Below are 15,435 nucleotides of genomic sequence, written 5' to 3' on the forward strand. Positions count from 1 at the left end.
CATCTTTATTGGTTGTTGTTTCACGACGTTTCGCCCAACTATTCCTCTGGCCTTCGTCAGGTGGTAACCGCGACGAATAGAAACGTTGAATCTCCTAACTGCATTCTCAGCAATCCCTGCCATCTGTAGTTGTTGTCGTCTCACCACGTTTTGGCCAAGTAAGCATCTGGCGGGCTTTGGGTAGGATTGAAACCGCTATCTTCAGACAATGCTCATCTGGAACCGTAGTCTCTATCAACTGCGCCACTTGGCCAAAACGTGACTTAAAATTTAAAATGCAAAATCAAGTATTATGCTTCACTTGTGATTTAAATAGAATCATTCATTTCGAACACGCCGCAGTCACGTCAAAGAACGACTGTTGATTTTATGCGCGGGACCTTTCTGCTTGGGTGGTGATAATGGCTTGAATTTAAGTTTAATATACAAAAGACAAGTATCTTGGTTCATTTTTGCTCTGAACAGAAACATTCATTTTGTCATTTTTTGTCATATCAAAGAACCGCCTGGTGTTTTTATATGTCGAGCCTTTCTGCTTGTGCGTAAATTAAACTTGCCACATCTCAATAATGAATTCAAATTAAAATAATATATAAAAATAAAAATTGTAATACTGACAAAACACCCTCCCTTTCCGAAGGTTAAAATATCTTTGTAAATAAAACAAATATTATTTCAACACCAAAAATACATAAGTACCCAAAATTGTACTTTGTATTATTCAACGCATTTAATATTAAAAAAATAACATGTACTCATTTTCAAACTTCGGTACTCCTGCAGATTTAAGTAGGATCTTTTTTTCCGGGATTCTCTTTGGGCAATGCCCAGCAAACGACAAAAACCGCCGAATTATATTAAATTATATCGATAGATCATAAAATAAACGCGAACGAACAGACGTTAAAAAAAAATAAATAAAAAGTAAAAGAATGATTTTAATAGGAAAAATAAAAGAAACGACAGAGTATCATTAAGTCCATGTATTACTAAAACTGAGCCTCCCTATGTTAAGAATGGCTGTCAAAATAAACACCTCCCAACCTGAGAAGCCGTTCTTAACACAAGGAGGTCGGGCTGTTTATTTCGTAAGCCGTTCTAAACATGGAGTGGTTAAATGTATTTATACTTCGGTCGGACAAGTCGTAAGAAAAATCCACAAATAATTTTGCATACAAAAATAAAAAGAAATAAATGGAATGAAGTTAATTGTTACAAAAATTTGTCACAATAGTAAACGTGTTTTTTCCTGTATATTTTTTTATGTTTAATCGATAGACAAATGTATAAACATTCTTGTAAAAATAAACTATCCCCGTTGCATGTGATTTTGTAAAAAATACCCAACGTTTTTTTTCAATATATTTTTATTCGCTTTACAAATGTATAAATAGTCTTTTAATAATAAAGTTTAATAAATTTTATTATTTAGGGGAGGAAAAATCAACGGTATGGCAAACAATTTTATCAATGCAAAGTCAGTTTCGTTTACGAAAAAAAGCCAACTCCATTCTCGTTGGATAATTTGGAATTTTAATGCTAGTTAAATGTGTAAACATTCTTGTAAAAATAAACATTATTCAATTTCAATCCTTATAAAATACAATGCACCAGTACGACAGGCAGAGCTTTATCACACAATTATTATTTTTGATTTACAAGCGTAAACATTGACGTCAGCTCCGTTAAAAATAAAAACGGCTTATTTCACACCGTATCTCTCACTCCCACTCTATCTATCTATCTGTAACTGTCTCTCACTCCGAGTGTATATAAACAGGACTTGTATCGCGTAGCTGGTCAGCATTTATGTTTTGGGACTGTAATATTTTCACAAGTAAATAATAGAAGATCAGAGTGTAAAAGCGGAACAAATCCATGAATAATAAATAAAACTAAGATTATTGTGCACGTACCGAAAAATGGCGGCGTGTTTAATAATTGATAAGTGTTCGTTTATTTGGTGGAATAACCGAATGTTGGTATTGTAGAATGAATAGTTCTCATCCAATCAGCCGGATATTTAACAGGGAGAAATCATTATTTTGTCGGATTTAAGGGGTAAGAATATGCGTATGTGTAAGAAATGTGTAGTCGTGAAAAGTATGTAAAAGTATAAAAGTACTCGGTGTAGAATGGTATCGTAAGAGTTGTCGGTAAAGTGAGGGTGACATTTTAGCTACTTTCTCTTTAGGTTAGGATGATGATGGTCATGGCGCTCCTAGGACTTAATGTAATTTTTATTATAACGAACTAATGTGTATGTAATTGCGGTCTATAGTTAGATAACGTAATGGCTAATAATGTAAACGTGGTAAGTTTTTATGTGCCATCTGTTGTCAATCTAATGTAGTTTCATCAAGATAGGGAAAATTGCGTCTCTTATATTATTTATATACAAGATAATGAGATAATGTAGGTTCTCTTCTGTAGCCGCCTCAGCGCTGTAAGAGGCGATAAATTGTTTTAGCTGCAACAATTTCTTTTCTGCAAAAATTCAGCCGATTCTGGAGCCTCCGTTATAAATATGTGGTCTCGTTTTTTGTTTGTTTGTTTTGTTTTTGTTTGTTGTTTTTTTGCTCAGGACGGCCTTTGTTCTTTTTTTTTAATTGCGAGACTCATAATTTAGAGTCCTGCAGCTTAAGATATCTGATTAAGCTCCAGATGAAGTGTGTTGTATGTTACAATTTTGAATAGCAGCAGTAACTCTTTATTTCTATCCTTGTAATCTCGTAGTTTGATAACCGAGCGCTTCTCTACATTCCTATACTCTGGCCATCGACAATCGGGTTTCGCAATTTCTAAGGTTACTGCCCAGTTGTTTGCAATTGCATTGCTATTAGAAGTAGCGAGGATGAACCAGTGAGCGATCGTTTGGGAGTTTTTCATAATTAACTGTTGATGATAAGGAACGTATAGGGAGTCAATTCACAAATAATATCATGGCTGTAAGTGATAAGATGCCATGGTCAAAACTGTTCAAATGAATCAACCAATGAATGGTAGTGTAGTTTAAAATGTGTTTCTGGTACATGAAGCCAATTGTGATTCTCTTTTTTAATTATGAGAGCTGGTATTTGTGTTTTAATTAAAAACCAATGTTTGTAAATGGATCGAGAATGAGGGAGGTATGTTAAATCATTTTTAGACACGTTGTTTGCAATAGCTTTGCCACTGATGGTAACAAGTGACGGCTTGATAGTTTTGCATTATTGGCTGTTGATGATAAGGGACGTATAGGGGAGTCAATCAGCAAATAAAATCATGGTTGTAAGTGATGAGATGTCATGATCAAAACTGTTAGAATGAATCAACAAATGAATGGTGGTGTAGTTTAACATGTGTTTCTGGTGCATTGTTGAATGAAACCAATTGTGATTCTCTTTTTTTAATTATGAGAAATGATATTTTTGTTTCATTAAAAACAAAGAGACTTCTATCGCTGACAGTTTATTTTTAGGTCGGACCAGTTTATTGTTTGTCTTTTCAATGACGTCACTTTCTTTAAATATTCTCAACCAGGATTTTATTTTATTTGCTACAAAGTTGGATTAGTGACAGCAAAACATTTTGTTTTGATAAAAAAAATCCATGGGTTTTATGAGTTCTTAATTCTCTATTCTTTGTTGCTACAAATGATGGAAACACATGGATCTGCATAGATTTTATCAAGACTTTATATCTGAAATCGTCTCATTTCTGTCCTTCATCTTGGGTGCCGGCATTTGTTTGCATTTTTTCATATTATTTTTTCATATGATTAGCTTATGATTTACAACTTTTTGATTAATAGCTACTTTATAATGAGAAGTATCCGCATTGCATGCCCCAAAAAAACCTATAAAGAAAGCCTGAAGACATCCGAGGATGATGTTAAGTAAGAATTTCAGTTATTTTCAGTAAGCATTTATTTTTTCAGAGTAAATTTTTACGTTTCAATAAAGATGATGTAAACAATAAGTTTATTTTTGTTCTTTTACAAGTTTACCGAGTGTGAGTTCTGAAATGTTTCGCAAGATATTGTTTACGGGAATTTTAATATTAACATTGTTCACATGAATTTGGTTTTCACATTTTATGGTGTTTCCTATGTTTCGTCAGATCTGTTCTACTAAAACATGAATATACACATATTTTACAAGAATATGGGTTTCCCCTAACGTGAAATTTCATGTGGTTCGCTAGACTATGTTTGTATGCACATGAATAATCACATAGTTTACAAGAATATGTTTTTTCTCCAGAGTGAGTTATTTTGTGTCTCTTTAGCTCTGATTTATTTGAACATGAATATTTACACACTTCACAAGAATATGGCTTTTCCCCAGAGTGAGTTCTTTTGTGTCTCGTTAGATTATGCTTATATGAAGATGAATATTGACATTGTTTACAAGAATATTTCTTTTTACCAGTGTTAGTTCTCATATTCATCTCTGGATTTGGTTTCTTAGAAAATGCATTTTCCCTTTGTTCCCAAGAATATGGGTTTTCTCCAGGGTGAGTACTCATATGCATCTCTGGATTTGGTTTCTCTGAACTTGAATATCGATATTGTTCACGAGAATATGGATTTTCTCCAGGGTTACTACTCATATTCATTGCTAGATGTGGTTTCTCAGAAAAGACATTTTCCCATAGTTCCCATGAATATGGGTTTTCTACAGTGTAAGTACTCATATGCGTCGCTAGATTTGGTTTCTCTGGACTTGAATATTGACAAATATGAGATTGTTTTGCCACAGATGACAGTTTATATCTTCAAACACGAATATGATTTTCTCTGTAGGAAATATTAAAGAAAATATAGACTCGTTCAGATTCAACACAAGCGTTCAAGCAGGAACATCTGCAAAGAAAAAATAAATATAATTTTATTAATTGTTGCCAATATCATTTTAAGTGATTTGTATTAAAATATTTGAAATTTTCATCGTTACGGAATTTGTTTGACTGTTTAAGAACAATTATTTAGAGATTTCGCTTTTATATTAATACAATCATATCTGTGATTAATGTCTTTTATATTGATACAATCATAACTATGATGAATATCTTTTATATTGATACAATCATAACTACGATGAATATCTTATGTATATGTTTATTCAATTTTCACCCCAAACAAGGCAGAGTGCACCTTTTTAGTAAGGGTTACTATCGGGCACATAAGTTTCAGGGGTATTATGAAGAGAGATGAGTGGTAAGATGTCTGTTTACATGACACTTGAACTTCTGCATGCCAGTATAGTTGTGAAAGCAGAAACTCGGGAGCGAGTTTCAAAGTCTAGCAGTCCTGGGGAAGAAACTATTGGAGTAGAAGGCTTTTTTACACCTAGTGATCTCTACTTTGAAGGGATGACATTTAGGTGCTTGCCGCATTTGTCGGGGGTGCTCACGTCGAGGCGTACAAGTGCTTGTAGTTCGTCAGAGCATTCATCATTAAAGTAGTTTTAGAACATGCAGAGCGATGCAACATTTCGTCTATGTGACATAGGTTCTGAACTGTCATCTAAGCTTCGGCATATCAGGTTTGCGACTCTTTTGAACCCTGTCAAGAAGTAAGAGCCAAATAGCAGATGCACCAGCCCAACTGTGAAAACAGTACTCCATACATGGACGAATGGTGGCCTCATAGAGGTATAGGATACTTTAAGGCATAAGTAGTTTTCTAGCACGGTACAGAGAGCCCACTTTTTGGCACCAGCCTTGGAAAAGCTCACAATGTATCTATTCCAGTTCATGTTCCCTGTAAATGTTAGGCTGAGAAGTTTAAAGGAAGTACTTTAGGGTGATGTTTTTTAAACATTGCTGTTGGTGGTAGAGAAGGTTTCTTGTAGTTATTGAAGGTAACAAGCTTAGTCTTGGCAGCATTGAATGTGGCCCTCCATTTTTGTCCCTAATTCACTACAGATTGGAGGTCATCCTCTGGTGTTCCTGACATTTCCTTAGATATGTGTTCATTTGTTTCCCCCTGTTTTTTTATATAATATTGAACAATAATTAACAAAAAAAATTAATTTAAAAATAGGAACATAGAAAAATAATTAAATTAAAAAATGCAAAAATTAATACAAACGTTCAGAGAAGGAATGTACGGATGCGCGACTGGGGTAAGCTTCCTCCCTTTTAATTACATGACGCCATTTTCACAGTCTTTCAACTGGCTGAAATTTTGGGCCTTCATAATTTTCGTGTTCACAAAATTTTAGTTTTTTGCGTCTTGCAAACACCAGAATCATTCGGTTTGGAACTAATTAATGTATGTCTTGTACAAACAAGGTGTTTTTTTTAATTCAATTCAATATCTTAGGACTTTACTAATTATCCTATAAATAGACCCTGAAAACTAACATTTATCTTTTAAAGAATTTTTTTTTACAATATATGTGTTCATTTGTTTTCCCCTCGTGCCTGGTATAGAATGTGGTGTCATCAGCAAATATACCCATCTCCGAAACAATTTTATCAGAGAGGTCATTCATGAATATCAAGAAAAATAAAGGTCCAAGGATAGACCCATGAGGTACTCCCGCATTTATATCATACTAGCAAAAGTACCCGTCGTTGACTGGGTTCAAAAACAGCCTACAGAAAACGAACTCTCATTTATTAAAGTACTAGCGGGGGTACCCAGCGTTGGCCGGGTGTTTGTAGGTGTGTGTGGTGTTTAATAAAAAGAAACCGGGGGGTAGGATCGAACCCGAAGCCCTGAGGGGAAGTTTGAAAATAAAATCGGCCAGCCAGAATGAGTTAGTGAAAGATGTTTGAATTTATTTAAGTAAGAACCAAATTGACAGGTGCGCGCCAGGAAGTCGTCGAGCGTTATGACGACGAGAGAAGGTTTGTTTGTTATAAGTAAAAAAAGAAAACGTTTTAATTAAGCAGGGGGGTAATCAAAACCTCGGAAAAAAACAAAAAAAACTAACGTAAGGCAAACGAACGATTAAAACAGAAAAACGAACACGTGAATAATGGCTTAAATAAGCCTGTTTCGATATTAAAATTTAAAAAATCGGTGGGTACCCGAGTGTTTTGAGGTGTGTGGTCGGCGCTGGATAATCGAAGTTAAAAAATATCAGAAAAACGAACGTTACGTGAAAAATGGCTTAAATAACTCTGGTTCAATATTTAAATTTAAAAAAATCGAGAAAAAAAGACATCTCACACCACGATTCGAACCCAAAAGGTTTAAATAATGAGCCAACGTTCTAATCGATGGACCTAACGTGACGTACATGAAATTTGTTCAGTTTTTCAACTATTTAAAGTAAATCAGGTCATGACGTCATCAGGCGCATGCGTAAACCCGCTCGTCGTCACGAGAAGACCGTTTTTGTTGACCCTTCCCTGTCGAAAATTATCGATTTCAGGGTGAAAAATGAACGTTTTTGGCAATTTTTTCAATATTTTTCGAGCGAAGGATGATGCTTCGATATGATACCGTGCTTGTGAATTTTCGTCATGTCTGTCGAAAGTTTTTAGCAGACACACAAACATACACACATACATACATTTTCGCTTTTATATATATAGATTTCAGTTACGACCGTCAAGGACAACCAAGATTTTTCTGTTATCTAAGAAGGATTTAATTACTTTATGTATTCTTCCAGTGATACCATATAATCTAATTTTCCTTTAAAAATCTGTTTTTAATAAAAACAAAAATCCACCCCCCAAAAAACGCGTTCTATTCTGCATCTAGTCTGACGACTTTGTAGCATTTTTCTCGGCTAATGAACAGTTGTGGTATATATATATATATATATATATATATATATATATATATATATATATAAGATCCACTAAATGCTACATGTACATTTCTTTGAAAATAAGAAAATCAAATTTTATGAGTATCCGAGAACTGCTGCATTTTTTTTTCACCAGATACCACGTTTTTAATTATGTATTAACAGGTAATCGCTTAAAAAAGTAAAATCCCAGCTTACCAAGTGATTTAAACGTTGGACATTATAATGTTTTACATTTTTATGCCATATTTATCTGTGCTATTTTTTTCCCTAAATTTATATTTGATGTTATTAAAATGTATAAGAAAACTAACTTTTGTTTATTGATTAAATCATAAAGTAAAATTTAATGATTATTACGGACATGATCCAACGGGGATTGCGAAACCCAGAAATCGACGGAATTTGATGATTTTAAGCAGATTTTAAAGAACAAAATTATTAAATCTGTATCGAAATATTGATTAAAAACAAACAAGAAATGCTAATTCTTTGGAAAGGACAGTATCAGTCTCAGAAAAGCGGATTTTTCGCGGACCTGTACGAGAATGCTCATCCCCTAAAAAAGTCGCGTTTTCACTATTTTTTAAAAGTTTTTTGGTACTTGTACAGTTTAGTCAACACATTAAAAAATAAAAATATCGAAAAAGTTTAAATTGTACGTATCTGTTATGGAATGAAGTTCCCCGAAAAAACAATTCACTTAATTTAATCAAGTAGTTTTTATTTTACAACGAAAAAATAATTTTATGATACCGAGCAAAAGGTTCCATTTTTAGGAAGAAAAGCTAGTAATAAATATGGGGAGGGAGTATCGGCGCTTTACATGGAGTTATCTCCCGTGGAGTGTTAAAAAATACATTTTTTTTTAAATCCAAGCCTTCAACGTGCTCTCATAAAAACGTGTTTTTCCGCTGTAAAAAAAAAAAAAGAAAAAAACCTACTCGATGAAATCAAGTGAATTTTTTTTCGGAGATCTTCAGTCAGAAGCGGATACGTACAATATAACGTTTTTTCGATATTTTCATTTTTAATGTATTGATTAAACTGTACAAATACCGTGTGTTTTTTCTAACGACGATTAGCATAAAGTAAATTTAAGTATCAAATTAACAAAAAACAATTGAAAAATAAAATAATTTAATGACTTTTAAGAAGGGATGCTAATTACATGACAGGTCGGTAAAAGATAACTACGGACAAAATGAATGCCGATGCTCAAAATGTATAAACATTTTGACCCCATCCTTTACTTAAAAAAAAATCAGGAAATTAACCAATTTTAATGAAATGTTCAGTATTTAGCAAATAATGATCACGGAATATAATGAACTAATTATTTTCATTTAAATCTGAGTGAAAATATATTATTTTGTTTAAACAAAAAATACCTTTACTAAAGTTATAGTTTTCAGTAGTAAATAAAAAAAACGCAAGTCTTTATTTTTGCTTTTTTATGAAAATAAAGCACCGTAATTTTTAACAATAGAAATAAAATAATTTTCATAGAAACATTACGAAAAAAGCCCCTAAATCCGTATTAATTAATTCTATATATAGAATTCATTAATACGGATTTATAATTGTAAAAAATATTTCTACTTTTTTTTAATTTCAAGTTTCGCATAATTTTTATATGCAAGACTTTAATTATTTCCTGGCTCGGAAGAATGTGAAACTTCCGGCGTAACATTTTTTTTTTAAATTAATTTAACTATAGGAACATGGAGAAATAATTAAATTAAAAAATGCAAAAATTAATACAAACGTTCAGAAAAGGAATGTACGGATGCGCGATTGGGGGGGGGGAGAACTTCCTCCCTTTTAATTACATGACGTCATTTTCAGTTTTTCAACTGCCTGAAATTTTGGGCCTTCGTAATTTTCGTGTTCAAAGTTTTAGTTTGTTGCGTTTTGCGAACAATAAAGAATACAATGCATAATACTGTTTTTTTTATATCTCGATAACTGTCTTTCCAAAATTTCAATGCGATTTTCGTGTTCAGCATTGTCGAAAACCTATGTAAGTTGTCATCTTAAAGAACATTGTGGAGGTGGACCTAATGTAAAAATTTACCCTTTATTTTTTTTTTGTTACACCTCATTGTAATGATGTATTCCATATGATAGATTCCTGAATAAATCGTTTTTTTTTTCTGTAAAAAATATTCCCTTTTTCTTCAGTATATGCAAAATATGAACCGTTCTTGGTTTAGTCAGGATTTTCAAGTTTTTGCTGTATTTTTTGTTTATTGTTAGAGAACAGTAAAAAACTCATCCCCCTTCTGTTAGGGTTGCCATTTTTTTTTTTGACTAATGAGAATATATTTTACATAATGTTATGTTTATTAAATATTATTTATATACTTAAATTGGTGTCACTTCTACACTATTGGGACGATATTCTGTAGTCGATAAATGAAGTTGTCAGATAATAAACAATGGTTTCAACTGATATTTTCTCAATTCTAAGAAATTACAAGGATAGCTTCCAAATTATGCAGTCGAAATTACCCGAATGTTACCGAATTAATAAAAAAAAACTTTAACCGTGGTAACAGTTGGAAAATTGCCGCCATCTTGTTTATATCGAAATTTTCTACCTTATCGATTTTCGTAATTTTTTATATAATCATCGTAAAAATACGGTGAATACGTTGATACACTTGCTTTCATGTGGAATTCACTTTTAGAATTTCCGAACCTTCGTCCCTATAATGCAGAAGCGCTAAATTAAACAAACAAAAACAGTATTTTTAAAGTTAAATATTTATAATTTCCTACTTTTGACACCATGTTATTTTCCTGTCCCATAAAACACATTACTATTTTTAGATATATAGTAAATATGTCGTATCTCACATAATCTATTCCTAAATTATTTTTTCTACAAACATCAATAAAATTATTTTATAATAATGACTTATCCCATATAGAATATTTTAAAATATTTTTATATAAAAAGAAATAAAATGATTTTGAAATAATGTATCTCTTATTTTAGAATATGCCTTAAAGAATGTTTAATATAAATAATATATTTTTAGATATATTATTTAATATTCCTTGACATTTGAATATTAACATAAATTTTTAAAAACAAGTACCCCATATAGTTTATTCGTGAAATTATTTCTTTAATTAAAATGCGTACATATTCATTTTTAAATATATTTTAGAATTTAGCAGAGAACCCCGCAAACAAAAATTAAAAACATATGAGTGAAAAAATTAAAATGTATGGCAGCTACATATGACCAAAGGGAATATAAATTATTGTTTTAACTACCTGGCTAAGTTTTGTCTGGTCGCACATTTTAAAGCGTCTATTTAATTCCAAACACAAGTAGTGACGAGTTGGAGAGTTAGAACGACAAGATGGTTGACATTCAACTGCGAAGTCTCGATAATCGCTTAAAGCAAACTAGAAACACGGTACTAGTGCACTTGTTGATCCGTGGTGAAATATTAACGTTATTATTTAAAATAACATTTTTAACATGGGAGGGGGTGTTTTGTATTCTATACTTTAACTTTACACTTGAATAAACATTTTTTAAAAAAATTAAACTTGGAAATACGATTTTAAAAATAGCGCCGATCAGTAACTGCACTAGTACCTAGAAACTTTTACTTGTCGGCCATATTTTCTTTATAACTTTGCAATTCGGCATTATTTGTTTTTTTTTAATAAAAAGGTGCAGTGCACTTACTGATCCGCGCTATTTTTAAAGCGTATTTTCAAGTTTAATTAAAGTTTTGTTTTAATTGTAAGGTTAAAGTATAGAATAGGTACAAAAAGCCTCCCTGCCCCATGTTAAGAATGACTTTTTAAATAATAACGTTATTATTTCAGCACGGATCAATAAGTGCACTAGTACAAAAAAAAGATAAAAAAAAACACCAAAACGTATCCCGCTCGGAAGAAAATAACTTTGATTTATTTTTTATATATTAAGAATTTTACCTTTTTTTGTTCGTTTTGCCTTTGCTAAATATTTATATTTATTTTTTAAACTTTCATAATTGTTTTGTTTAAATAATAATTAGAAAAACTTATAATCGGACATTTTTTGTTCTGATTATACAGGGTGTTTCAAAAGTCTTGGGAACATTACAACTATAATAAATAGCTTATGTTACCAAGACTTTTGGAACACCCTGCATTGCCTTTTTCTTTCGATTGGATGTTGAGGTTAACTTCAATTATTATGGCTTCGGTTGTTCATTCAATTTTCGATGAAACTACAGATTAAGCTTTTATGCACTCGATATCACCATGTTAAGCATGGGTTTCTAAATAATAGCGTTAGTATTTCAGCACGGTCCGTGTTTTGTATAAGTAAGAAAAAGGGTACTCACGCAGAGAGTAATAACGTTATTATTTAAAAAGCCATTCTTAACATGCATGCGGACGGGAGGGTGTTTTGTACCTCTTTTGTACTTTCGCCTGACCATTGATTAAAAAAAAAAAAAAAACATAAAACTTTAATTTAACTTGGAAATAGGATTTAAAAAATAGCGCGGATCACTCTCTGCATTAGCACCACAAAAAGAAAATTGCAATTTCATTTTAAAGAAAAGGGTTTATTAAATTAATGTTTGTTCAATTTCGGATTCATTTATAAATCAAACTGATTTTTATTTTGAATTAAAAATAAAATGAACATTAAAAGCAAATTGCTTTCTAAAAATCCATGTAAACAATGTTGGAGAAACCGATTTAAAATATCAAACGTTGAACTGACTTCACAGTTGACAGCCATTTTGAGTGGAAAACTATACATTTTACCATTGAATTTTTTAAGTATAAAAGTTTTTTTTTATATATAGAGAATAGAGTTCTATATACTCGATCACCATGTTAAGAGTGGGTTTCTAAATAATAGCGTTAATATTTCAGCACGAAAGCACAGTACGAAAAAGTAAACTGGGTACTTGTACAGTTTAACCAAGACATTAAAAAAAAATGAACATATCGAGAGAAAAAAAAAGTTATATGGTGCGTTTTGAACTGAAGATCTCCGAAAAAAAAAATAAATAAAAAATAAAAGCCGCTTAATTTGATCGAGTAGTTTTTTTTTTTTTTTTTTTTTTTTTTTTTTACAGCAGAAAAACACGTTTTTTTATGAAAGCGCGTCGCTTCGAAGACGACATCTTGAGTTTGTTTTAAATTTTTGTTTGCTTTTTTAGAAACGACACGGGGGATAACCCCATGTAAAGCGCCGACACTCCCTCCCCATCTTTATTTATTAGCTTTTCTTCTTAAAAATCGAACCTTTTGCTCGACATCATAACAAATTGTTTTTTTCGCGGTAAAATAAAAAAAAAAACTTGATTAAATTAAGTGACATTTTTTTCGGAGAACTTCATTCCATAACAGATACGTACAATTTAAACTTTTGTTTTCGATATTTTCATTTTTTAATGTCTTGACTAAACTGTACAAGTACCGTAAATTGTAATTTAATTTTAAAGAAAAAAGTTTGTAAAATTAATGTTTGTTCAATTACGGATCCATTTATAACAAAAACTGAATTTTATTTCCAATAAAATTGAGAATAAGGAACATTTTTAGGTACTAGTACAGAGAGTGCCGGACGTTAATAATAACGTTATTATTTAAAAACGCCATTCTTAACATGGGGAGAGGAGGGTGTTTTGTACCTATTCTATACTTCAACCTTACAATTGAATAAAAAACATATCATAAAACTTTAAACTTGGAAATTCGATTTAAAAAAAATAGCGAAGATCAGTAAGTGCACTAGTACCTTTTTTTAATAGAAAATTTATTTCTATAAATTCATAAACACGTTTTTTTTGGGGGGGGGCTGGTTTAAAATAGCGAACGTTGAAGCCATTTTGAGTGGAAAACTACACATTCACCATTGAAACATTTTTACCGTTATAATTTCTTTAAGTAAGCCTGTTATCGAACAAATGGAATATCAAGATTTTCATAGGAATTAAATACAATGATTTAAAATGCATTAAATTTGTTAAAAATTAAGGAAATAAAATACAATGATTTAAATTGATCCATTTATAACACAAATTGATTGTTTATTTCCAATAAAATTAAGTATGAGGAATATATATATATATATATTTTTTTTTTTTTTTTTTTTAGGTACTAGTGCAGAGAGTGATATCCGGGCGTTAATAATAACGATATTATTTAAAAACGCCATTCTTAACATGGGGAGAGGAGGGAGTTGTGTACATATTCTATACTTCAACCTTACAATTGAATAAAAAACATCATAAAACTTTAAACTTGGAAATACGATAAAAAAAAAAAATAGCGCGGATCAGTAAGTGCACTGCAGCAGTGCAGCAACTGCAGCACTGCACTGCACTACCACCTTTTTTTTTTTTTTTTTTTTTTTAAATAGAAAATTTATTTTTAGAAATTCATAAACACGTTTTTGGGGGGAACTGGTTTAAAATAGCGAACGTTGAAGTGATTTCATAGTCGGCAGCCATTTTGAGTGGAAACCTACACATTCACCATTGAAACGTTTTACCGTTTTAATTTCTTTAAGTAACCCTGTTATCGAACAAATGGAATATAAATATTTTCATAGGAATTAAATACAATGATTTAAAATGCATTAAATTTGTTAAAAGTTAAATAAAAAATAGAAAAATCCTTACCTTTCATTTTAGGCAATTCAATACGAAATAAAAAAATAATGGGATGATTTTTTTTTGATTTTTTTTTGCTCGTGGTCAAAATTGAAAATTTGGTCGGTTTGTAGGGATTTCTTTAGTAAATGGATACAATTTCGATTTCGTGTGTCCAGTACATTAAGAAATACGAGAATGAAGATTTAAAAAAATGTAAAAAAGAAATAAAAACTCAAAACATGAAACGTGCATAAAAAATGACTGAACAAAGAATGAAAGATTTAAATGTGAAAATTGTCAAAAATAAAAACGAAAATAAAAATGAAACGTAAATTTGTAAAAACTCGTTAATTACGTGTGAAGAAACGTTTAGAACATATTTTGTCCATTTAAAACCGAAAATAATGAAAGGTAAGATAACCGAATAAAACTAAGATATCTTTCTTACGCGTTAGCTATATGTTTTATATAACGGCTTTATATATATATATATATATATATATATATATATATATATATATATATATATATATGTGTGTGTGTGTGTGAGAGAGTGAATGTATGTATGTATGTATATATACGTGTGTGTGTGTGTGTGTATGTATGTATATATATATATATATATATATATATATATTTAAATATGTGTATGCATATATATACATATACTTACATATATATATATATATATATATATATGTATATATTTAAATATATATACTTATGTAAATATATATGTAATTCAATTAGTTATATTTATATATATATATATATATATATATATATATATAGAGAGAGAGAGAGAGAGAGAATATCTATATATAGAAATTTAAATATATATATATATATATATATATATATATATATATAAATTGAACGTGTCTGTGTGTCTGTGTATATACATTTTCCTACCCAATAACTCTGTCAGGTTTAAGTCTACAGACTCGAAATTAGATATACAGGGTACAGAAATTTAGGAAAATCTTTCGGATCCGTTTTCAGCCAGAGATCCGATTGTTAAGGGGTCAAAGTTCAACGATTTTATCTT

This window comes from Euprymna scolopes, chromosome 46, assembly GCF_053919585.1.
Source record: "Euprymna scolopes isolate OS-2025 chromosome 46, ASM5391958v1, whole genome shotgun sequence".
Lineage (NCBI taxonomy): Eukaryota > Metazoa > Mollusca > Cephalopoda > Sepiida > Sepiolidae > Euprymna > Euprymna scolopes.